Source organism: Hemiscyllium ocellatum, chromosome 32 (assembly GCF_020745735.1).
Source record: "Hemiscyllium ocellatum isolate sHemOce1 chromosome 32, sHemOce1.pat.X.cur, whole genome shotgun sequence".
NCBI classification, from domain to species: domain Eukaryota; kingdom Metazoa; phylum Chordata; class Chondrichthyes; order Orectolobiformes; family Hemiscylliidae; genus Hemiscyllium; species Hemiscyllium ocellatum.
This window is the reverse complement of record NC_083432.1, coordinates 33,034,807-33,061,073: the sequence shown is the minus strand read 5'-3', so window position 1 is coordinate 33,061,073 and position 26,267 is coordinate 33,034,807.

The window sequence follows — 26,267 nt, the reverse complement described above, 5'->3', positions numbered from 1 at the left end:
TTCAAACATTTTGTTTGATATAACTTTCAACAGACCAGCTTTTAAAGAAAAAAATAAAGTCAGTTGACATTCAACTTAGGAGATGTAGAGCTGAAATCCTGCTCCCATGAAGAATTAGCAGTGGAACAGGATTACCAACCCCCTTCAGGATTCAACCACTAACCGCTGACTTTCCTCCTAAGCTCACATTTTCTTCAGAGGGCAGCTTAAAGTAGCAATTCCACTCTTAGTAAGCATCAAATATTAACTGAACAGCATATTTTCAGTCATTTGAAGGGGTTAACATACATTTTTCATGTAAATGATTCTTAGTAAATTAGTTAACAACCTCATCAACGATATAGAAACTTGATGTGCTGTTTCAATGTTGCAATAGTTAACACATTTATTTTACACTTGAAAGGTCCCTACTTTGAAACCAGGCAGAACTACTAACAGAAGCTTGATGTGACCACATTGCCAGTGCACTAGTGGAATTTCAACTCCTTAAAGTTGTCAATTTATAGAACAGGTTATCATCAAGTTCAATGACTGGACTGAAGCATTTAGATTAGATTAGATTAGATTAGATTATTTACAGTGTGGAAACAGGCCCTTCGGCCCAACAAGTCCACACCGACCCGCCAAAGCGCAACCCACCCATACCCCTACATTTATCCCTTACCTAACACTACGGGCAATTTAGCATGGCCAATTCACCTGACCCGCACATCTTTGGACTGTGGGAGGAAACCGGAGCACCCGGAGGAAACCCACATTTAAAATTAACTGAGGGCATTTGTGACTGAGTAAAATGACCTGGTACAAAATCAGGAGAGAAAGATGAGCAGGTTTCATACATGGGCCTAAATTAAAGGGTGAGTTCTATGGACTGTGCTCCCATGATTTATTCACAGCCTATATCCAATATTAATGCTGTTGAAACAATATTTGTTCATAAGCTATAAACAGAACATAATAAAATGCTGTTTGGCTTCAGATGAAGTATAGTTGATGGATTTGATATTGTTATTTCTCTCTCTCACTCCAACAGCCAGGGCCACAATTAAAGATTAAAACATGGCAGCTAATGTAGACCTAACAAAAGTGGCAAAGGATATAGAAAGGATAACAAACATGGGTCATGCTCCCCACCATAGCTCATTTTTATATAATTTGTCATGACAATATTTTAGATTGGTTTCAAGGGGTGACACGGTGGCTCAGCGGTTAGCCTCACAGCGCCAGAGATCCAGGTTCAATTCCCGATTTGGGTGACTGTCTGTGTGAAGTTTGCACATTCGCCCTGTGTCTGTGTGGATTTCCTCTGGGTGCTCCAGTTTCCTCTGATAATCCAAAGACGTGTGGGTCAAGTGAATTGACAATGCTAAATTGCCCATAGTGTTAGATGTATTAGTCAGCGATACATATCGGGTAGGGTCTGGATGGATTACTCTTCGAAGGGTTGGTGTGGACTTGTTGGGCTGAAGGGCCTGTTTCCATACTGCAGGGAATCTAATCTAAAATGTGCAAATCCTGCTGATCATTAATGTATTGGTAAAGATTTTTGTATTAAGTATAAATTGAATTATTATTTCATTTGACAATGAATACTAAAAGCCATCACAATTCAAAACCATGCAAGGTCGTTTTTGATGTCAGTACAAATTTATGGACAACCATGTTTGTTAATATTAGGGTTGTTTATATTTTAAATATTTAAAAATATATGTGGTTATTTCTGAATGTTTGCTTCTTCAAAAGGAGATACTGCCGCAGAAATTGCTTGTTTTTGGTGGAAGTCAAGACTTGGAAATTTGCCAAATATAGCAATCTGAGATGAGGAGAAATTTCTTCACTCAAAAGGTTGTAAGCCTTTGGATTGCTGTCCCCTAGACTGCTGTGAATGCCCAGTTAATAATTATATTTAAGATTGATTTATGAGTGTGAAAAAGAATCAATAGATATAGATAGAATAGAATTGATATGCAGGTATATACTCAGCCATGATCCTATGGGGGGAGTCTTAGTGCAGTGCGTGTCTCCCTTGGTTCTCTCTTATATATTTCAATCAGAATATGAAACTGCAGTTCTGAGACAGCAGGAATCTACCTTTAGAATTTTCATTTTTGTGTTCACCAAAAATAAAATATTATTTATCATCTGGAGAAAGCTGCATACATTTTTCATGAAGTGTACCATGTACAGAGCCTGAAACTGCTGAACTTAACTGCCTTGCTGCAACCCAAGCAGTTTGATATTAGAATAATGCTGTGTCAGTCGAGATATAAAGCCAGAGGGAGAGATAACTCACACAAATGTTCAACATAATCAATCATTGTGGAATATCATACAGCTCCTTTTCCTATGTTCTTTTGAAAGTTTGACACACCTCATGCTCTCCCAGCCTAACTCCACATCTTACATTTGTAGGTTTCAATCACGAACAATAGATATATTAATGCATAAATGGAAAGAACTGTGCATAGTGTGCTTTCTACTGCTTAATTTCTCTCTGGTATATGCACAAGAGTAATGTCTGGTGCAATGGGGCTGGCAGTAGTAATGTGTCCTATAACATATGTGTGAATATTTAAAAACTGGCACCGGAAAGTTTGATCTTTGAATAATTAGTTATTATTTCCAATGCAGGCCATACCACTGTCTGGGAGTAGCGTAGCTACAGGGACAGGATATTGGGTTGATAAAATGTTGAGCCTTTAAAGGAGCAGCGAGCAATTGAACTGGATAAGCCATATAAATACCATAAACTACTTTTGTACTCAGAGTCTGGGAATTTTCAATGAATAACTCACTTCCCACTCCCCAATATCTGTAATCTACAAGGCACATGTCAGGAAAGTGATGGAATACTCGCCACTTGCTTTGATGGGTGAAGTCCCAACAACACTCAGAAATACATCTAGATCTTTTGATTGGCACTCCATCCACATCCAAAACTCACACACACAAACACCTGAAAGGACAAGGACATTAAATATATTGGTACACCACCATTGGCAAGTATCCCTCCAAATCATGCACTATCTAGACTTGGAACTACGCCGTTCCTTTATTTGTCCCTAGATCAAATTCTTAGAACTCCCTTCTTAACAGCACTCTGGATCCATCTATGCTCAAAGGTCTGCCATGGATCATGAAGGCAGCTCATCATAACCTGATCCAGGGCAATTAGAGATAGGCAATAAATGCTGATCTAGCCACCATATCCCATGAATGGATAAAAAATAATGAGTTTGTGTTCTTTTTGCATAAAAAGATATCTAATTTTCACAATCCAAAGGGTGCTTTATAACTACCAAGCCCTGCATTATCTCTCCAGATGGATGGCTTACCATTCCAAAAAAAAGTGTCCTGGAACCATAGTACAAAGGGTATCCAAACAAAACATGCTAAGAATACATCTGCTCTGATCTGGTCTATAACCCCATATTCCAGGGACTCTAAACCGTATTTTCTTTGTTAACAATCACACAACACAAGGTTATAGTCCAACAGGTTTATTTAGAAGTACTAGCTTTTGGAGTGCTGCTCCTTCTTCAGGTAGCTGTGGAGCAGGATAATAAGTTGGACTATAACCTGGTGTTGTGTGATTTTTAACTTTCTCCACGCCAGTCGAATACTGGCATCTCCAAATCATGTATGTTCTTTGGCAGCAACTAATCCGTCAAATGGCTAGCTGCCTCCAGGTACTGAGTACACGGGAACTGCAGACCGTCCCCAGTCCCAATCCTGCACAAACTAGAGACGCCGGGTTTTAGGACAGGGCTTGATATTCCAGACATCTTTTGCCAATTTTAGCACAGTAGAGGTGCTCTTGGATGTGGTGAAAATCTGGACCTTATCAAACACGAAAAAGTTAGATTAGGTCATGCCTGTTTCAGTAACAAACAAACACAGACTCAGTTGATTGTTTTGCAGAACATCTCCACTCTGTCTGCAGGAATAACTCTGACCTCCCAGTTGCTTGCCATTTCAATAAAACACCTTGCTCTCATGCTTACAATTCTGTGCTGGGCCAGATGTAATGCTCCAACAAAGCATTACGCAAGCTCAAGAAATAACACCTCATTTTTTGCACAGGCACTCTGCAGCCTCAAACTCTCAATATTGAATTGCATACCTTCAGAAACTGACCACATAGTGCCATTCTCCGGTTCCACTTTCTGTCCCCAACTCCACTCCCACCCTCCGTTGCCTTTTATTATTTGTTGACATCTTGCTTACTTTACTCTTAGTAAAGACTCATTTCCTCCCTTTCATATCTTAATTTACACCCATTTTACATCGCTTTTTCTCTTTCCCCACCATCAAAAACCCCTTTGTCTTTTGCACTGGACCTTTCAAAAGCATATATAAAACAATTTTCCAACACCCCTCAGTTCTGAAGAAGAATCTTACCAGACTCAAGATATTAACTTGGTTCTCCCTCCACAAAAGCAGCCATACCTGCTGTGTTTCTTCAGAGTTCTCTGTATTTTTTTTAGATTTCCAGCGTCCGCAGTATTTAGCCGTTGTGTCTGTTTCATGACATCTATCTTGCATTAATCTGACTTCTACCTTTGCACATTGCTATCAATCTAACAAGAATTTGCCTGAAAAGACATTTATCGGCAAGTGGAGGACAATTTTAGTGCAAAAATGCCATGTGAAAATAATATCTCATCTCAACTGAAGTAATCAACTGTCCAGATCAGCAGAGCAGAGAACACAAACTACGCAGCACCTGATTAAAACACAGAACAACAAAACAATAAGATATTTCTTTTTGCCTTGTATATTTTATAGCTTTCCTGGATCAGCTGCAGCATTTAATTGAATAATTTCAAAACAAGCATAATACATGGCTGAATAATTCATGTAAAACTAAACAAAGTCAACCTGGTTCATTTAAGTTATCTTTCAAACATAAACAATCTTTCATGAAACATTTGTTTGAAGTGGTTAAGTGTCCAATCATTAGAATAATAATGTGCAATAATTTATTACCTTTATCATAGAAAACATAAGACACCTCACGGGTGGAAACATCAAAGGGTAGGAAGGCATTGTCAGAGATTGAGAAGGGATGAGCAAAATTCCTACACTGCCATCCCTTTAACAGGCCCCTGGGATTTCACTGGGGACAAACTAGGTGTTTACAGATCTAAAAATGCCATTAATAAAAAGTGCGAGGGGACATCTCCAACAATTGGCCTTAGTTCCTGTTTGCAATGGTGGTTAAGGACACCCAGTGAAGATTTTGCTATTCCCAAGCATTCAACAATTGCACGCATCTGGGACAAGCCAAAGTATTTCAAGCCAGCATTTTTTCAGCCTAATCAAGAATTTCAGGCTGCTGATTTTGAAAGGCGTGAGTACTGCAGATGCTAGAGATTAGAGTCAAGTGTGTGGTGCTGGAAAAGCACAGTTTGTCAGGCAGCATCCGAGAAGCAAGAAAATCGATGTTTCAGGCAAAAAGCCTTCATCAGGAATTGCTGGTTTGAAAGTCATACAAAGGTTCTGTAGGAGGCACTGAGCATAAGACCTCATTGATCTGAGGATTATTCTAGGTACACAAGAATCGAAACACCTGAGTTTATTCTTTTCTCCCGCTACCCCTCACCCTCACCCCGTACTCTGAACATTTGACACTGTTTCATGTTTTGTGATATTCTAATTTCGAAAGGATTTTGGCATGCTAGAATTAAAGCTTTCACCTTCTCAGCTTGCTACTGCTGTTAATCCAGTTTACTTTGAATGCTGTTTCTTTCTGAGCATGTCTGTTCACTTGTGACTGTTCCACAACATCTTCATAATTCCTATAATCCAATTTGTACCTCTATGACAACTGAGCAAAGAAAAGTATTTACTGATATCTGTGGGTCGCTCATTGTCAAATACTTAGCTTTAAGTGATTTCATTCTCTCTGACTATTATTTTTAAAATAAAAGCATCATTCTATTCCCTTTATCTTGTCTTTCATACAAACAAAGAATTTGAAGGCAGGAGTAGGCTAATTGGCTCTTGACACTGGTGCACCACTCAATAAGATCATAGCTGATCTGATTGTAAGCTCACATCCACATTCCCAGTTACTCCTGACAACTTTCCACCCCGTTGTTTAACAAGAATCTGTAGTGATTGTAATGAGGTCAGCTAGGTGGGATCTCATAGAATACGAGCTCCTGGACTGGACCAGATTAATAGCCCCAACCAGGGAGTCCTGGCTGACTGATAAGAACAGGCGTCAGAGAGCCTCTTATGTTGCAGAGGTAGAGTGGGAGGTAGACCCCTTGACTTGGAGGCTCGGGTTTAAGTCCTACCTACTCCAGAGGTGTATAATAACATCTCTGAATTAGTTGGTTAGGAAAAATAGGCTAGATTAAGAAAAACAGTGTCAAACATCCTGTTCACTCTGAGAGCTGGCTCTGAGGGAGCTGGATCAGTGTCAAAGACTCTGTACATGTAAATAAAGGGTGACTTTGTGACAGAATAGCGGCCTCTGTGGAGTTATTTCAGAATCTATCTCCCACCACCTGAAGAATATTCAAAGATTCTGCTTCCAACATCTTTTCAGGAAGAGAGATCACAATGTGATAATTTCTTCATTAGTGAGATCAAATGCTAATTGGGTGACCACTTGATACTGTTTGCCATTATGGTTACCTAATTTTCAGGATTAATTTAACTTTACTTGAAAGACAATTGCAATGAGAAATTCAATAATGTTGGGCAGCCCCACATTAATCAGAAGAACCATTCCAAGTACAAATATGTTTTCACAAATTTAATGGCATTAACATTTATCACAACAGACACAAATATAATAATATTTTGCAAAAATCATGGCTTTCAATCCAACTATTTCCAATTCCAGTTGGTGACATTGGTTGTTGGACACTGGTCTCTTGTACTGTTTTATTGACTGAAGTTCTCAATTTTCCTTTGGTTTTCCTTCTTTTATATTGACCCATTAAAACCCAGACCTTATTAACTCTGACAAGGCACTACCCACTATGTGTGATTAGATGCATCCTGAACTCTAATTAAGTTAGTATATAAACAGTTCATGGTTAATCTTGGATTTGCCCAATTCCTGATTGGTTTCTTTAAAAAGTAACAGCATTTCCTATTGTCTCCTGATGCATTCTTTCACAAGTCAACCACTTTAGTAGGATCATTCCTTCAATGAACAGCATGTCCCTCTTAGTTCATTAACTCCAAAGATTTTTACCAATGTGACAATGCGAAATATAGAAATTTATACTGTCACTTTGAAGTAATAAACTATCATCAAAACTAAACCATTCTGAAACATAGATGTGTCTTTGAGTAAAATTACTTTACCTGAAAACATTCTGATAAATTATCCTAAATTTACATTAGCCCAATGATAAAACACAACAATTCCATTAATCAATGACTTTACTTTTGACCTGGACCAAATTGGTTTCTTCCCTGCAGAAAACCGGTTTTAAAAATAACTTTAACAAAAGAAAATAACTTAATTCCTCACTTATTAATCAAGTCAAACTCATTAATTATTGAAAAATAGCTCAATCTTACATGATTAATGAATCCATAGAATTCAATTCCTTTGAACTGATATATTGACATGAGGTGAAAGAACCCAAATTGTAATCAAAATGATAATTTCAAAATGATAAACCAAAACTCAATTTAAACTATTGACCTATGTGTCTACCTAAAGTAAGTGAGTTGGTCAAAAAGTTTTTTTTAAAAAATGCTCAACAAACAATCAGAATCAGAACAGATGTAGAGGGCAAAGGTTGGAATTGTGTCACTGGAGGTAAAGTTTTCATACAATTAACTGTGCCTGAGGAAACATTACAAGCAAGGTTCACCAGACCTTATCAAATCAAAAAATAAACTAAGAACGTGAATTATTTAGTGAGTATTCCAGACTGGAAAAAAAACCAAATCAGTGAAGCTTCATATTAATATTGTAAAAAGTGACACTGACAGGAATGATAACTGGAGAGAAATTCGCCTGGTTACAAAGAGCTACTTTGCTCAAAAATCTGTCAAAAATGGATTTGTCAAAGTAAACATGGTTTATTTCGGCCACATAGTGGGACAAGGCCAAGTGCAACATTAGAAGGCATCCCATCACATTGGGGAGACAAATACAAAAATCAGTTTGTCAGAAGAACAGAGCTATCCAGAATACCAAGGAGTATGCAGACTTCTTTCAGATAGAAAAGCTGGTCACTCAGAGATAAGAGATCTGTAATAGCCCAATTAGAATTCAACAGTTTCCAAAATAGAAAGGACAGAAGAAAAGCAGTCTTGACTGATTTAAAGTCTGCCAGAGAAAACCTTGAAAAACAGAAGGCTATGGAAGAGGGGTTTAAGGAACCCACATAAAGACGTAAGTGAGCTGTGTTAGTAGTTTGCTTAAGGATCTCAGGAAGAGACGTTAGCAAAAGGAAATCACATCAACCAAATGCACACATTTGCTGAAAAGAAACTAATTACTGCCTTGTTCACTGAACAGAAATCTTTAAAGTGGAAACAGATGACCCTTTGCTGGTGTTTGAGTATAAACTGCAATAAAATTGTTTCAATTAGTTATACAGTCATAGTCATAGAGTCAGAGCTGAAAATGTGTTGCTGGAAAAGCGCAGCAAGTCAGGCAGCATCCATGGAGCAGGAGAATCGACATTTCGAGCATGAGCCCTTCTTCAGGCTTATGCCTGAAACGTCGATTCTCCTGCTCCATGGATGCTGCCTGACCTGTTGCACTTTTCCAGCAACACATTTTCAGCTCTGATCTCTAGCATCTGCAGTCCTCACTTTCTCATCGTCATAGAGTCATACAGCATGGAAGCAGACCCTTCTTTCCAACTAATCCACATTGACTGTAATTCCAAAAAAAACTACTCCCACGTGTCTGTACTGGGGTCATATCCCTCCAAACGGTTCTTATTCATGAACTTATCCAAATGTCTCTTAAATGTTGTAATTGTACTCATATCTACCACTTCTTGTGGAAGTTCAATCCACAATGATCCATTCCCTGTGCAAAAAAAATTGTCTCCCATGATCTTTTAAATCTTTCTCCTCTCACATTAAAAATATGCCCCTTAGTCTTGAAACTACCCCCTCCCCCGCACCCATGGGAAAATACACCTTCCATTCACTTTACCTACATCTCTTGTGATTTTATAAACCTTTATAAGGTCACTGTCAACCTTTTACGCTCCAGTGATAAATCATCCCAGCCTATGCAGCCTCTCCTTATGACTCAAAGTCTTCATGCCTGGCAACATCCTGGTGAAACTCTTCTGAAACCTCTCTAAGCTCAATAATATCCTCTCTACAACAGGCCAACCAGGACTGGACACTGTTCTCCAGAAGAGGTCTCACCAACGTCTAGTACAACCTCAACATTACATCCCAACTCCTATAACCAAAGGTCTAAGCAATGAAGGCACGTATACAAAATACCTTCTTAACCATTCCATCTATGCAAACTTCAAAGAATTACATACCTGAACCTCTAGGTCTCTGTGTTCTACAACTCTACCCTAGGCCCCCTCCTTTCAATTATGTAAGTTCTGCCCTTATTTGTTTTACTAAAATGCAATAACTCACATTTATCCAAATTAAACTCTACCTGCTACTCTTCAGCCCATTGACCCAATCGATCAAAATCTTTTTGTAATCTTCTTCACTGACCACTGTACGACCAACTTTGGTATCATCTGCAAATTTACTAACCCCACCTTCTATACTTTCATCTAAATCAAGCATAAAAATGACGAAAGTGGACCCAGCACTGCTCCCTGAGGAACACCAGTCACAGGCCTCCAGTCCAAAACACAACCTTCCACCATTACTCTGTCTCCTGCTGTTAAGTCAATTTTGTGTCTAATTGTCAAACTTCTTCTGAATCCAATGTAATCTAACTTTACTAATTAGTCTACCATGCAGAACCTTGTTGAAGGCTTTACTAAAGTCCATGTAGACAAAATCTACTGCTCTGCCCTCAATCTTCTTGGTTACTTCCTCAAAAACCTCAATCAAGTTTGTGAATAAAGTTTTCCCTCACACAAAACCATGCTGACTGTCCCTAATTGCTCCTTGCATATGAATCCTATTTTTCAGAATCATTTCCAACAACTTACCCACCACTGATATCAGGCACAATCCTTGTGTAATGCATTTGTGTTTTTATTTGCGTTTGCATAATTAACTTTCACGTGCTTGTGTTAAACATACATTGGCAGCCTCATGTGAAGATGTTCAGAGATGAATTTCAACGGTAAACAGGATAGCAAAAATTAAACTTATGGTGTGTCAAGGCAGGTTTCACTCTGGGGTCCTACTTGTTCAATATTATTATCAGCTGGGGTCATGACTCATGTAACATGTTGATTTTCAAGTCATCATCCTTCTTTTCAAATTCCCACGTGCTTCCAATTTCTGTAATCTCTTCCAGCCTCACAATCCCCACATGATATTTGCACTCATCTAATTCTGACCTCTTCTGTACCCCAATTTTAATTTCTCCTTCATTAGTGGCCATGCTTGGTGTTGCCTTGGCCCGGAGTTCCCTCCTTACCTCACCTTTATTCCTCACCTTTCTCCTTGAAGACACCTCTTAAAACCTACTCTTTGACCCAACTTTAATCATCTAACCCACATGTCCTTCAGTGGTGCTTGTCATAGTCTCCTTTACATTTCTTCTGAAGCAAGTTCTGATACTTTATTACATTAAACATATGAGATAAGTCTAACAATTGTTGGACTGATCTGCTTTAATTCCACTGAAATTAGCTAACTGCTAATAAAATTTTGCAATCTAAAATTCAGTGCTCACTTTCACTGACAAGGCAGTATTCACATTGAGAAAGTTCATACCAGAGCTCATAATTACTGCATCTTAGTTACATGAATACTTTTTTTGACTCATTGCCTTCATATGAATAGAATAATGAATCCCATTCATCGTTATTAATATTCCATTTGAATTCACATCGGCTAGCAAAATATCCTTTGACGTTTTGCTGCTGATAGGGGGTATTGCCTTATGAAAGGAACGATTTATTCCCCATTCAGAAGAACTGCTTCATGTGGATATTGTGTGAATGCCTGGCACATGTATCCTAGGAGTAGAAGGTCTTTAGTGGTTTTTGTCTCTGGTTCCCACCATAACGCAACCCTTGCTCAAATTTATTTTTCAACACTGTTCCTAAAACTGTTACGCTGAACTTAGAGGATTGGTTCCATTAAAATTTGTTCGAGCAGAAGATTTGAATGGAGCTGTTTTTGTAAGGTGTGTTCAGGAGGGTTTCCTAACTCAGTACATTGACAGGCAGCTGAGGGGAGAGGCCATTCTTGACCTGGTGCTCGGAAACGACCCAGGGCAAGTATCAGATCTTGTGGTGGGAGAGAATTTTGGTGATAGTGACCACAACTGCCTCACATTCTACATAGCTATGGAGAAGGAGAGGATTAGGCAAAATGGGAGGATATTTAATTGGGGAAGACGAAACTATGATGCGATTAGACATGAGTTAGGAAGCATGGACTGGGAGCAATTGTTCCATGGTAAAGACGCTATAGACATATGGAGACTGTTTAAGGAACAGTTGTTGCGAGTGATGAATAAATATGTCCCTCTGAGACAGGCAAGAAGGGGTAAGATAAAGGAACCTTGGATGATGAGAGTAGTTAAGCATCTCGTCAAAAGGAAAAAGATAGCTTACATAAGGTGGAGGAAGCTAGGGTCAAGCTCACTCTAGAGGATTACAGGCAGGCGAAAAAGGAGCTCAAAAATGGTCTGAGGAGAGCCAGGACGGGGCACGAGAAAGGTTTGGCAGAACGGATTAGGGAGAACACAAAGGCTTTTTACACTTATGTGAGGAATAAGAGAATGGTCAAAGAAAGAGTAGGGCTGATCAGGGATAGCATAGGGAATTTGTGAGTGGAGTCTGAGGAGGTAGGGGAAGCCCTAAATGAGTTTTTTGCTTCTGTCTTTATGAAACAAACAAACTTTGTAGTGAATGAAACCTTTGAAGAGCAGGTGTGCATGCTGGAATGGATAGAGATAGAGGAAGCTAATGTGCTGAAAGTTTTGTCAAACATTAAGATTGACAAGTCGCCAGGCCCAGACCAGATTTGTTCTCGGCTGCTTTGGGAAATGAGAAATGCAATTGCTTCGCCACTTGTGAAGATCTTTTCATCCTCGCTCTCCACTGGAGTTGTACCTGAGGACTGGAGAGAGGCAAATGTAATTCCTCTCTTCAAGAAAGGAAATAGGGAAATCCCCAGCAACTACAGATCAGTAAGTCTCATGTCTGTCGTCTGCAAGGTGTTAGAAAGGATTCTGAGGGATAGGATTTATGACCATCTGGGAGAGCATGGCTTGATTAAATGCAGTCAACACGGCTTTGTGAAGGGCAGGTCATGCCTCACAAACCTTATCGAGTTCTTTGAGGATGTGACTAGAAAAGTTGATGAGGGTCGAGCTGTGGATGTGGTGTATATGGACTTTAGCAAGGCATTTGATAAGGTTTCCCATGGTAGGCTCAATCAGAAGGTCAGGAGGATGGGTACAGTGAATTTGAAAGCTGAGTACAGGATTAAGGACAGGATTCTTTGCAGTGTGGAGGAACAGCGGGATCTTGGTGTGCAGGTACATAGATCCCTTAATATGGCCACCCAAGTGGACGGTGTTGTTAAGAAAACATATGGTGTTTTGGCTTTCATTAACAGGGGGATTGAGTTTAAGAATCATGAGATTTTGTTGCAGCTCTATAAAACTTTGGTTAGACCGCACTTGGAATACTGTGTCCAGTTCTGGTCGCCCTATTACAGGAAAAATGTGGATGCTTTGGAGAGGGTTCAGAGGAGGTTTACCAGGATGTTGCCTGGGCTGGAGGGCTTATCTTATGAAGAGAGGTTGACTGAGCTTTGACCTTTTTCCGGAGGAGAGGGGACCTAATTGAGGTATACAAGATAATGAGAGGCATAGATAGAGTCGATAGCCAGAGACTATTTCCCAGGGCAGAAATGACTAACACGAGGGGTCATAGTTTTAAGCTGGTTGGAGGAAAGTATAGAAGGGATGTCAGAGACGGGTTCTTTACACAGAGAGTTGTGAGAGCATGGAATGCGCTGCCAGCAGCAGTTGTGGAAGCAAGGTCATTGGGGACATTTAAGAGACTGCTGGACATGCATATGGTCACAGAAATTTGAGGGTACATACATGAGGATCAGTGGTTGGCACAACATCGCGGGCTGAAGGGCCTGTTCTGTGTTGTACTGTTCTACATTCTATGTTATAGGTTCTATGTTTTATGTTCTAAAATATGTTCGTTGACTATAATCAGAGATTAAAATCAGTTGTGACTGAAGTCTAGGATAACACTATCATAGCCTTTGGGCGTTAAGCTCCAATTTTCATGAAGGAATTGGGAAGCTATGAGAAATACAGTGTGTGCATTACAAAAGGATTGAGAGAGTGGGGGAAAATGAAAGAGGGGAAAAAAGAGAGGGAAAAGGTAGTGAGAAAAAAGAAAGGAGAAAGAGAGAGACAGAGAGAGAGAGAAACAGAAAAAGAGACACATAGAGACAGAGAGAGACAGAGACAGAGAGACAGAGACAGAGAGAGACAAAGAGATCTGCAAGAGAAAAAAATCTGTCTTTATTAGCAGTACTGCATCATCTTAACCATTGCCTTTTATTTGTGTTTTGAATGTTTATAAGTGCACTGGTGGTTGGGACAGGGAGCAGAACAGAGATCTGCTGTGTGCAATACAACGTCATGTGATGAGTGTTTCCATGAAGAAGGACAAAATTCCATCAAGATTTGACTCCTCTCAATCAATTTACTTTCACAAAAAAGGAAAGAGGAACATTGTATTATTTTTAGGAAATTGAGATACAGGCATTTTACAAATACCTAGCACTATCCCTGCAAAACCGGGATATTTGGACAACTTAGCCTGATGATGCAATATTGTTGAAAACAGTATAATGAATATTCTTTCTAGTAGAAAAGCAGAGAAAACAGGTTGCCAATTTCAGTCAACAATAATGAGTGAGCATCATGGTTTCAGTTTTAACAACAAAAAACAGTTGTTTCTTTTGTAAGTCAGTTGTTACTGCAAACAGCAAGCAAATCAGAGCCTGTAGATAGACAATAAAATAATCAATTACTTCTCATGAAAACAATAGAAGGTTAGTGACATTGCTATCAGTTTAGGAAAACATTTCAAACAGCCTCGTCAATGCTACTTCTGTCAGTTAGGTCTTACTGCAATGTTTATAAACTAGCTACTTAAATCCCCTGAGGTCGCCTACTTGATAGATTTAGTATTTTCTTACAATGTTCTGTCTCCACATCTAAGGACATTTGTTTTGTTCCATCAAAAGAATTAACTTCCATCTCAACCTCAAGTCCCAAGTGAAATGTGACTGCAGCTCTCTGGAAATGAAGCCTCAGAATTTCATGGCAGCAATGAAAGAGGTTCTTATCCATTATATATTAAATTCAAGTTATCACCCTCAAAACACATTGCAGTTTTAAAATCATTATTATTCAGTGCCACTTCCTATCAATAAAGTAAGTGCTGCCCATTTGTTATCTAAGCTTAAAATGTTTTGCAGCAGGTCTATGCTATTATGAAAAGATTTCAAGGTTGCTTGAACTCCAGCTGTTTTGACAATTGCTAACCATTATCTAGGAAGAAAACAACATATTCTATAAACATTCATGTTCAGATATGAGCAGCTTATTGCAGTTGTACATATGTACTTTCAAAAGTTGTTCGATAACGTACAACTAATGATTTGTCGGTAAAATTGAAACAGATAATATAAAAAGGGCTGACTTGGTTACAGAATAGAAAAAGGAAGGTTGTGTTTTTTTGGACTGACAAATGAAGTTCAATGCAGAAAGGTAAGGTCAAAGATTTTGAAGAATGAAGAGAAATGACAGGAAGCAAAATGGCGCAACTTTCAATGGGGTGCAAGAATTGGCATAGTCATAGAGTCATAGAGTCTACAGCATAGAAAATGGTCCTTTGACTCATCATGAGTGCGCTGGTCATAAACAACCATCTGACCATGCTGATCTCATTTTCCAACTTTTGCCCTTGTCCTTACAAGTGCACATCTAAACCAGAGAGACCAGGGTTTGTGCATTAATCCTTTGAAGGTAACATGACAGTTAAAACGCTTATGAAACCTAATAAAGCTTACAAAACAACACAAACAAATTATTTTCAGATGGAAGCAAAACACTGTGGATGCTGAAATTCATGAAATAAAAAAAGTGACAATATTGGATAAAGTCAGCAGTTCTGGCAGCACCTGTGGAGAGAGAGAAACAGTTAACATTGAGTCTGGAACTCTTCTTCAAAACTGAAATTCTTCAGGAGTTTTTGGATTCGAAACATTGACTACGTTTTTCTCTCCACAAATGTTGCCAGACCTAAGTTCCTACAGTATCCTCTGCTTTTAGTTTACAGTTATATATCTTAAACAGAATAAAATGTTGCAGTTGTGCTTATAGTACAGAGGCCTTATAAAATAAGACACCGAGCCAAACAAGGTGATTTAGTCTGATTGCCAAAAGTTCCTTAAATCAGTCATGGGATGTAAGCTTCATTGGCAAGGCCAGAATATGCTGCCCATTTCTAATTGCCCTTGAAGAGGTGGCACTGAGACACCTATTTGAACTGCTTATAGTTCCTCTGGTGTAGATATATCTATCGTATTATAAGGGAGAATCAATACGTCTAAGCAAAGGAAATCTCGGAAGCTCTATTGCAATCCATCAATCATTTCTGGTCATAGCTTTTTGTTGTAAAATCAAAGCATCGATTTTCCAGCCATCCAAATAATTTTAACTGAGGATTGAGCAGGTTTATCCCAGTAATAGGAGCTCACTTCTGGCATCTGGTGGCTGTTTTGTTTCAATGTTGCTGTCCCATTGTTTTTTAGACAGATTATAAAAGACACAAGATAGAATGTGTGTTTCTTTAGTACATTTCCTCATTCTGAAGCACTTAACAGACTTAAGGTGCTTTTTTGAAGTTTTAATTACAGGGGAAACAAAAAGCAATTTTCACGCGGAAAAACTCCACAGATATCAGGAATTGCAGGAATAGCCTGATGTTCCACTTTGATAGTTTTCTTTTACTCATCAACACTCTTGAAAACTTCCATGTCCTCTGCCTCAATTGTAGCATGGAGCATTCATATTCACCTGGAAAATAAGACTTGGTTTAATGTCTTGTACCTCTTGCAGCTCAAAAAGTTCTTCAGCAATAACAGTAAAATCTCAGCTGAGACTGGGGGGCTCGTGTCTCTGGAGCGAGACTCAAACCAGCAACCTAACATAAATCCACCAAGTCCTCAGCTGGATTTAGCTGCTGGAGGAGGAAAAGTCGCTTCATGGATCCTGCCAGACCTGCTGAGCGTTCCCAGCAAGTTCTGCTTTCGTTTTGCTGCGGGATTGTCCGACACTCGGGAAATCCATCTAACATAACAAGTTCAGAGTGAAGTTTGACGATGAGGGTTGCAGATTTCCTGCCTCAGTTAAATCTGGAGGTGCACAGAGCAGAAGCAGGTTATTGTCAGTGCTTTGAGCTTTAAGAGTTTAACCCCATCTTTCCTCTATGCAATTGCCCTGAAATTAATTATTTTTGTGTTGTGATCATATGTGGGCAACAATCCTTTTTAAAAATATCCTGGATAAAGTGTACATTTCTTCAGCAGATTTCCAAAGCACCCATTTTCATTCAGAAGACTACAGAAGTTATTGAGTAGGCCTGATCAGCTAAATGATCTTTTCTGCTTTTAATATTCCAAACACTGCAGTAATGCTTGTTAACAGAACCAATCGACTGTAAATTTCAATTTTAAACTTCAAATTTGCACATTAAATATGTTATTCATTCTCAAGATGTGAAATGACTGTCAAGACTGTATTTTCTTTGCTCAACACTGGTTTCCCCATATTTGTACATCATCCAGCAGTTAGAGAATGTCTTCCCAATTGTGCCCTGCGTCTAAATGATACTTTATAATCCTTATTAAAAAGTACACAGAAAATCATATTAAATATCAGAAATTTTGAAGCTCAAAGAAACATTTCAGGATTTTTTTTCTGAAATCGTTTACTTTCATTCTCTGTTATAATGCTTTTTTATTGTACACCGATATTTCAGATTTTGCCAATGCTGGAGGATGTGCACTTTAGGTTTGTCATAAGCAGACACCTCCTGCTGTAAATTGGATGCTTAAGAAACATTTCACTTCCTAAAGATACACAAGGCACAATTATACTTCTAAGCCTCCATGTCCAAATCCCACCCTTATACTTAAACTGTATTTCAATTGTAATGTCTTTACCTACAATTGTAACCAAGCAAATTGAAGAATTTAGTCATATCCAACTCTAAATTTCCTGCACTAATGTTTTTGAAGTCATTATTTCAGGGAGACAATTAATATCAACCAAACTGCAAAATTAATATTTGTTAAAACTCAAGGAAATAAATTCACTGTCTGCTCAGTCCATTTGGTGTAATACAGTATGTTGTTCTCTACATCAATGAACTGTGAAATGCAAAGAAAATAATTAAACTTTGTATGCATGTCTTGGTATAATCTGAATACAAGCCTTTTAAATGCATCATTAATTTTGTCTACAAAACAGCAATCATTACACTTGAAAAGTGATTCACCATGCACAGTATTTAGAAACATCATGATTCGGCTCCTTATAAAACCAGGTACTGTAATTTATTGTAATGTGTTCAAATATCGTGGAAGTGAGCAAAAAAGAAATCAATGTTTGAATCTTGTTCAAGCAAATGACATGAAAAAGGTATTATTAAGGATACCAATATCTGTTTAATGGCATGAAACCAGTGTTTTCAGGCATAGGGAAAATGCTGGCCATAATTCACAACTCATTGATAATTGATAGGGAACTTTGCCTTAGCAATTCTTCAGCTAAGTTTGACATTGTGGAAGCTCTTATCACAAATCTAAGTTCAGATTTCGCATAATCTGCTTTTCAGTCATTTTACTGGATAGAAAATCAACAGCAGCTTCTGATCTGTTTTGTGATCAAGGCTTCTGCCTAGTGAAGCTCTTAAATCACAATAATCTGTTCCAAAAAGAAACACCAAGAATTGTTAGTCTAGGAGGTAGAAGTGTTGGCAGGTACAGTGAAGCAAGGCAGGGAGGCAGGGTCAAGATATATTACTGAGGTACTGCAGGGGTTTATTTAACCTACAGTACAACTAATTTTTAAAAATCTGATCAGAAAAATGTGCTCTAATCTAAAGAAAATCACAGGGCAGCCCAATATCATTTTTTGACTGAATGAATGATCAAAGTGAAATGGTCTATGGAGACAAATCTTCAATTTATTCCTCTTTCCTTTGCACTTCTTTATCCTCCTTACTTGAAAACACAAACATTCAAATATTCCTCTTTATAATCAAGGGGGGGGGGGGTGTAGCTTTAATAGATTTCAACAAAAGCTAAGAGATAGCAAAGCTCACTGTGCACACCAAGTTGCCAGATTTCAAATCTGCTCTCAGTTTTGGAAGACAAACTTGCTGCATATTGTGGCAACTTAATGTAACACCATTTTGAAGTCAGTCTGGAAAAAAGTATTGTATTCTCAGTGGAAATAAGGTGCTAAATTGCCTCAGTTAAAAAGAAAACAGGTAAAGAAATTGTGATCTTGTAAAATAACACCATACTCCACTCAGTGTTCTGATCCAAGTTGATTGGTGCCCAAACTAAAAGCCTTGAAATAATGTGCCAGAACTTCCAAACTTTGGGGAGCAAAGAATATCCTATTCCTGACTAAAAGTGACAAGTTATTGAATCAGTTGGCAAATAGGATGGAATCAATCAATTAGCTGTACCTGAAGAAAACGATAGTTGTCTTCTGATTACAGGCCAACTGGATCTCCCTGTGCCTAGTTGCATCAAATGCACTGGTCTGTTTAAACAGAGCTCTGGCCATAAATCCTCAGCTGTGTTTATGGTGTAGTCAAAGATGAGAGAAGATAATGGCTGTTAGTTTGCATGTGCCATTTCAGTAAGCTCCAATTCACATCCACGTGAAAGGGAATATATGGTGTTAGTGGATATAAAGGTGCATGAGGTCTGGATAACAAAAAAGACAATTGGAAAAAGTAAAAAAAAACAAAAGAAGTTTTGCGCTGCAAGTAACATGACAGTATTAGTTCAATAGTAGCATTTTTAAACTCGGAGTCAGAAAGTTACATGGTCCAATGCAAAGAAATGAGTACAATTTAGGTCAACTCTTCTGGCAGCACAGTGGTACTGTGCTGTCAGAGACGTCATCGGTCAGATGTAATGTTAATCTGAGGTCTTGTCTTTAGTCAGAAGATCCCATGGGGTTGCAATTCAAATATTTCTTGTTTCTTCAATGATGCAGCTTCAATGTTGGTTTTTCCTTGAACTCGTATTCTTGCAAATTGTCCTGGTGAGTGCAAGGTGAGGAAGCATCAACAGTTGTCTTGTTTTCAAATAACATCTTCAGATACTTCATTGATGGCATTTTGTTCATTGTAAAAGGTCACAAGTGAGGATATTGATTGATGTTTTGACAGTTTTCTGTTCCATTGTAGTTTCCTAAGCTAATGAAACAGTTCATATATTCCCACACAACAAGTCATAGATAATATTCAGGTTTAGATAGATAAATGGCAAGTTGATAGATAAATGGTAAGTATTGACAAATGGCTATTGCCTGATACTTAGGTTCGGTACTTATACTCACAGAACATAAGTATCAGGCATAACTATCTTCAACAGGATAGAATTTATGTACTTGCCTTTGGCATTCAATAGTGTTACTATTGTTAAATTACACACCATTAATATCCTGGGGCAGTGAAGTTATCATTGACCAGAAACTTATTTGACCGTCTGTATATATTACATGACAACAAGAGCAGATCAGATACTGGTATTATCCATTAGGTGACTGCCGATTCCTCAAAAGCCTTTCCATCACCGACAAGGCACAATTCTGATAGAAGACTCAGCATTTGCCTAGATAGGCATATGCCAGTAACACTGATGCAGATGTGACAAGCTTTGACTGTCCATTCATATCTCTGCACAAGCCTCTCCACCACTTGTGCACCATTTCTGCAGTGTGCAGTAGAATGCAGGAATACACGATGTAGAACAATATCCTGCCACAACTTCTTCAACAGCATTTCCCAAACATGCAGCTTTTACCACCAGGAAGGAAGAGGGCAGGGCATATCTGGGAGGTTCTCACTCACCACCGATCTCCCCTCCATGCCTGGAACCTTTCTCTTCATCCACAGGGGAGGCAAAAACTGCCACCACACCTCCCCCCTCACCTCCATCATTCCAAGTCCAGCAGAGATTCACATGCAATTCCTCTAACCTGATTTACTGCATCCATTGCTCCTGATATGGTCTCCTCTACATCAAAAAGATTGAGTGTAAAGTCAGGAACCAGTTTAGGGAACATTTATAGTCCGTACACTCTAATCAACCCCACCTCCTAGTTGCCAGCCATTTCAACTCCCCCTCCCACTCCCTCAATAACATGTCCATTCTGGGCCTCCGCCACTGTCAAAATAAGGCCACATGCAAACTGGAGGAAAAAAACCTCTTCCTCCGTCTCGTAAGCTTAGATCCAAATGGTCTTAACACAGAATTCACCAAGTTCCAAATGTCCCCACGCCCCTTCCACCTCATCCCAGACCCTGCCCTCTCTCTCCATCCCACCCCCTTAACCTGAACCTATCTGTCCATCCTCCTTCCCAGCAGCTGCTCTGTTCCTCCCACTGACCAATCACAGCCATGGCCTATCTGCATCCACCTATTGCTTCCCTAGCCATCTTTCTTCCAGCCCCACCCCCTTCCTCTTTTTATTTCACAGCCCCCTTCCGCTCCCCCAGTCCTGAAGAATGGTTCCGACCTGAAACATCCCCTCCTCCTCTGATGCTGCTTGACCTGCAGTGCTTTTTCCTGCTCCACTTTGACTCTTCTGCACCTCCAGTCCTCATTACCTCCAAATCTACAATCTTCACATGCCATTCTGACTTGGAAATATATCCGCATTCCTTCATCATTACTGCATCAATTTCTTTTTAGAAAAATCCTTCATGGGATGCAGCCATTGCTGACAGTGCCAGTATTCACTGCCCATCCATAGTTGCTCTTGAGAAGTTGGTGGTGAGCTGTATTTTGAACTGCTCCAGTCCATATTTCATTTGTTGGCCTACAATGCCCTTAGGCAAAATCCTGGAAACACAGGATTTTGACCCAGTCACACTGAAGAACACCAATATATTTCCAAGTCAAGAAGGTGAGTGGCTCGGTGAGGGACTTGCAATGGGTGGCATTCTCATGTATGTACTGCTTTCTTCAAGACAGGAGTGGATAGAAATTTGGAAGGTGCTGTCTAAGGAGCCTTGGTAAATTTCTGTAGTCAATCTTGTAGCTAGTATAGATGGCTGCTACCTTGTATCGGTGGCATAGTGAGTAGATGTGGTGCTAGGCAAGCTGGCTGCTTTCCCTTGGATGGTGTCAAGCTTCTTGAGTGCTGTTGGAGCTGCACTCCTGAAGGCAAATGAGGAGAATTCCATCACACTCCTGACTTGTAGCTTGTAGATTGTGGACAGTCTTTGTGAAGTCAGCTGGTGAGTTGGTAATTGCAGGATTCCTAACCCCAACCTAGATTTCCGACCTGTAAATACCTAGGACAATCCTGCATCAGATGGTCTGTAACAGTCAAGGCGGCCTTTTCATGGCACTTAGATGTGTGCAATAAATACTGGTCCTGCCAACAACACCCACGTTCTCAGAATGAATAAATTAAAGTTAAATCAAGAACAAACAAGACTACTAAAAAAGGTAAGTACAGTGATTTTGTAAAAGAAGTTAATTTCATTTAAACTCAGTTGTAATATAGATATAAAAATCCTGTTTTGCCATGTTAAATCAATTACATACGTTACACTAAGTTGCCTAGGCAACTGCACCTTATTCATTTCAACAAAGGTTCAATGTAAAGATTGCAAAGTAATAACAGTTTTGAATTATCCTTTCAATTTTGCTGATGTCCAATTTAGCAAGTGCAGGTTGAGACATTGTCTAAGAAATGAATTGAAACTGAGTAAAGCTTATTTTTATCTGAGTAGCCTTATCTTGACAGACTTTGAAAACAAATTGAATAGAGTTTCATTTCAGGAGTTGTAATTGTACCAGCCTCCACCACTTCCTCTAGCAGCTCATTTTCACACATGCACCACCCTCTGTGAGAAAAAGTTAGCCCTTAGGTCCTTTTATATCTTTCCACACTCATCCTAAATCTATGTCCTCTAGTTATGGACTCCCCCACCCCAGGGAAAAGACCTTGTCTATTTACCCTCTCCATGCCCTTCATGATTTTATAAACCTCTATAAGGTTACCCCCTCAGCCTCCGACGCTCCAGGGAAAACAGCCCTACCCTAGTCAACCTCTCCCTATATATAAAAGTTGAAGTTCTAAATTGGAGAAAGGCCAATTTTGACGGTATTAGGCAAAAACTTTCAAAAGTTGATTGGAGGCAGATGTTCGCAGGCAAAGGGACAGCTGCAAAATTGGAAGCCTTCAGAAATGAGATAACGAGAATACAGAGACGGTATATTTCTGTTAGGTTGAAAGGAAAGGCTGGTAGGTATAGAGAATGCTGGATGACTAGAGAAACTGAGGGTTTGGTGAAGAAAAAGAAGGAAGCATTTGTCAGGTATAGACAGGATAGAGCAAATGAATCCTTAGAAGAATATAAAGGCAGTGGGAGTATACTTAAGAAGAAAATCAGGTGAGCAAAAAGGGGACATGAGATAGCTTTGGCAAATAGAGTTAAAGAGAATCCAAAGGTTCTTTACAAATACAATAAGGACAAAAAATGGTAACTTGGCAGAGAATAGGACCCCTCAAATATCGGCAAGACAGCCTTTGTGTGGAGTTGCAGAAAATGGGGAAGATACTAAATGCATATATTGCATCAGTATTTACTGTGGAAAAGGACATGGAAGACATAGAATGTAGGATGGTGACTTCTTCAAAAATGTCCATATTACAGATGAGTAAGTGTTGGATGTCTTGAAACACATAAAAGTGGATAAAGCCCCAGGACGATCAGGTGTACCCTAGAACTTGTGGGAAGCTAGGGAAGTGATTGTGGGCCTCTTGCTGAGATATTTGTATCATCGATACTTATAAGTAAGGTGCTGGAAGAACGGAGGGTGGCTAACATGGTGCCACTGTTTAAGAAAGGTGGTAAGGACAAGCCAGAGAACTATAGACCAGTGAGCCTGACATCAGTATCGGACAAATTGTTGGAGGGACAGGACGTACTTGTATTTGGAAAGGCTAGGACTCATTAGGGATAGTCAACGAGGCTTTGAGGGTAGGAAATCATGCCTCACAAACTTGATTAAGTTTTTTGAAGAAGTAACAAAGAGGATTGATGAGGGCAACGTGGTAGACGTGACCTGTATGAACTTCAGTAAGGCATTCGACAAGGTGCCACATAGAAGACTGGTCAGCAAGGTTAGATTTCATGGAATACCGGGGGAAATAGCTATTTCAATAAAGAACTGGCTCAACAGCAAAAGACAGAGTGTGGTGGTGGAGGGTGTTTTTTCAGATTGGAAGCCTGTGACAAGTGGAGTGCCACAAGGATCGGTGCTGGGTCCACTGTTTTTCATCATTTGTATAAATGATTTGGATGCGAACATAAGAGGTATAGTTGGTAAGTTTGCAGATGACACCAAAATTGGAGGTGTAGTGGACAAGAAGGTTACCTCGGATTACAACGGGATCTTGATCAGATGAGCCAATGGGCTGTGGAGTGGCAGATGGAGTTTAACTTGGATAAACGCGATGTTGTATTTTGGGAAAGCAAATCCAAGCAGGACTTATACACTTAATGGTAAAGTCCTAGGCAGTGTTGCTGAACAAAGAGACCTTGGAGTGCAGGTTCATAGCTCCTTGAAAGTAGAGTCGCAGGTCGATAGGATAGTGAAAGAAGGTGTTTGGTATGCTTTCCTTTATTGGTCAGAGTATTGAATATAGGAGATGGGAGGTCATGTGTGGCTGTACAGGACATTCGTTCAGCCACTTTTGGAATATTGCATGCAATTCTGGTCTCCTTCCTATTGGAAGAATGCTGTAAAACTTGAAAGGGTTCAGAAAAGACCTACAAGGATGTTGGCTGGGTTGGAGGATTTAAGCAAAACTTTAAAATCCATTCCAGCACAGCTCAAGTCATAGATCTTAGCAAAAATATATATTTTACTAAAGATAAAATAACATTAGTTGCAAACATTTAAATGTAGAAAACAAAGACAATAAAATCTGTTCAGAATTGCTTTACTTACTTCATTGATAGGATGTGGACATCATTGGCTGTGTCACCATTTATTATCCATTCCTAATTGTCCTTAAGATGGTGGTGGAGAACAGTCATTTTGAGACAATGTTGCTCTTGGGATGTTGGGACAACTTGCAGAAAGTAATTTTCAGACTTTGAGCCAGGCAGTGAAGGGAAGACAATTTAGTTCTATTTCAGAATATTGTAAGACTTGGAGGCATTTTGCAAGTGGAGATGCCTCATGCATCTACTGCCCTTGTCCTTTTTGATGGAAGAGATTGCGGGATTGGAAGGTGAAGGAGCTGAGGTGAATTAATCCTGTGCATTTATAGATGATACTCGCTGGTGCCAAATATACACCGATGGTCAAAAGAATGAATGTTGAAGATGGTGGGTGGGATGCCAGTAACTGTGATGCTTTGAACTGGTTGGTGTTGAGATTCTTGTGTTATTGTTGGAGGTGCGTTCATCCAGGTAAGTCGGGTGGATTCCAGCAGTCTAACACCTTGTAAGTAATAGACAGGCTTTGGGGATCAAGAAGTGAATTTCTTACCACAGAACACTTAGCATCTGACATGCCCCTGTAGCCACAGTAATTTGTATACAAGATACAAATGTCATTAACCAATTTATGAATGATAGTTAAAATTAGACACACCAGTAAATTCATTAGTCTTTAAATCAGAGAAATAAATTGAACATTATCAATATTTTCAATAACTTGTACAGTTGTAACAAGACTTCTTTATTTTTAAAATACCAACCTCTTATCAGTAAAAGATAAAATTTAATTTCCTTTCTTGCTTGCTTGTCGAATCAACATGCTAATGTTGTTTCTTTCATTCAGAAGAATGCCCAGATTCCTAAGTGCTGCATTTCTGTTTTGGAGTCCCTCTCCAATTAAATAATAGTCGCCCCATTGATTCTTCCTACCAAATTGCAGGGCATCACACTATCCTACGTTCAATTCCATCTGTCAAGGTTTTGACTATCACTTGACCTATCGATATTCCCTTGCAGGTTCTTCCTGTCCTCATCAGAGAATACCTGTCTGCCTATTTCTGTATCAGCCAATTTGGAGACATAATGTTCACACCTTCATCCAAATCATTGATAAAGATAACAAATAATCAAGGCCATTCCTTATTTCCAACCAAACGAATTCCACATCATCCACTGTACCTGTATCACCATTCACCACTACATTTACATCTTTATTAACAAAGCTAACATATATCCTTTCCCTTCTTGCCTATTCTTCCAGAATATCAAATAACCCTAAATTTGGAGTTCCCTGTCCTGGTAACCCTGCAACCACACCTCCCTAACAACTGTCAAGTCATACTTATTTCTATTTGTGCCATCAACTCATTTATGTTGTTACAAACATTGTATGTATACAGTTGAAGTGCATTAAACACTGGCTTTTTATCATTCTTACTCATTATAATTTTAATTTCTGTTGCAATGCTGTACTTATATTTTATGCCTTTCCCTGTCACGCTTTGATTACTGTTCTCCTCTTCACTACCCTCTGTCATTTCCTTATGATGTTTTAAACTTCGTTATTTATACACAGCCAGTTCCCACAAAACTAAATGTGATAATGACCTAATAATTTATTTCTGAGATATTAATTGAGGAGTGAATATTTGCCAGGACACTTTTACTCTTTAAAAATAGTACTGTCCAATCCTTTATATCCAGTTGAAGGAGTAAAGGGATCTTTGTTTAGCATCTCAAATGAACATCTGCTGCAAAGTACTGATGTGCTTTCAAACTGCTAGCAAATATAAGAGGGAACAGAAAATTAAAGAATCCCCTTTACCACCCCTTCCTTTACCAATA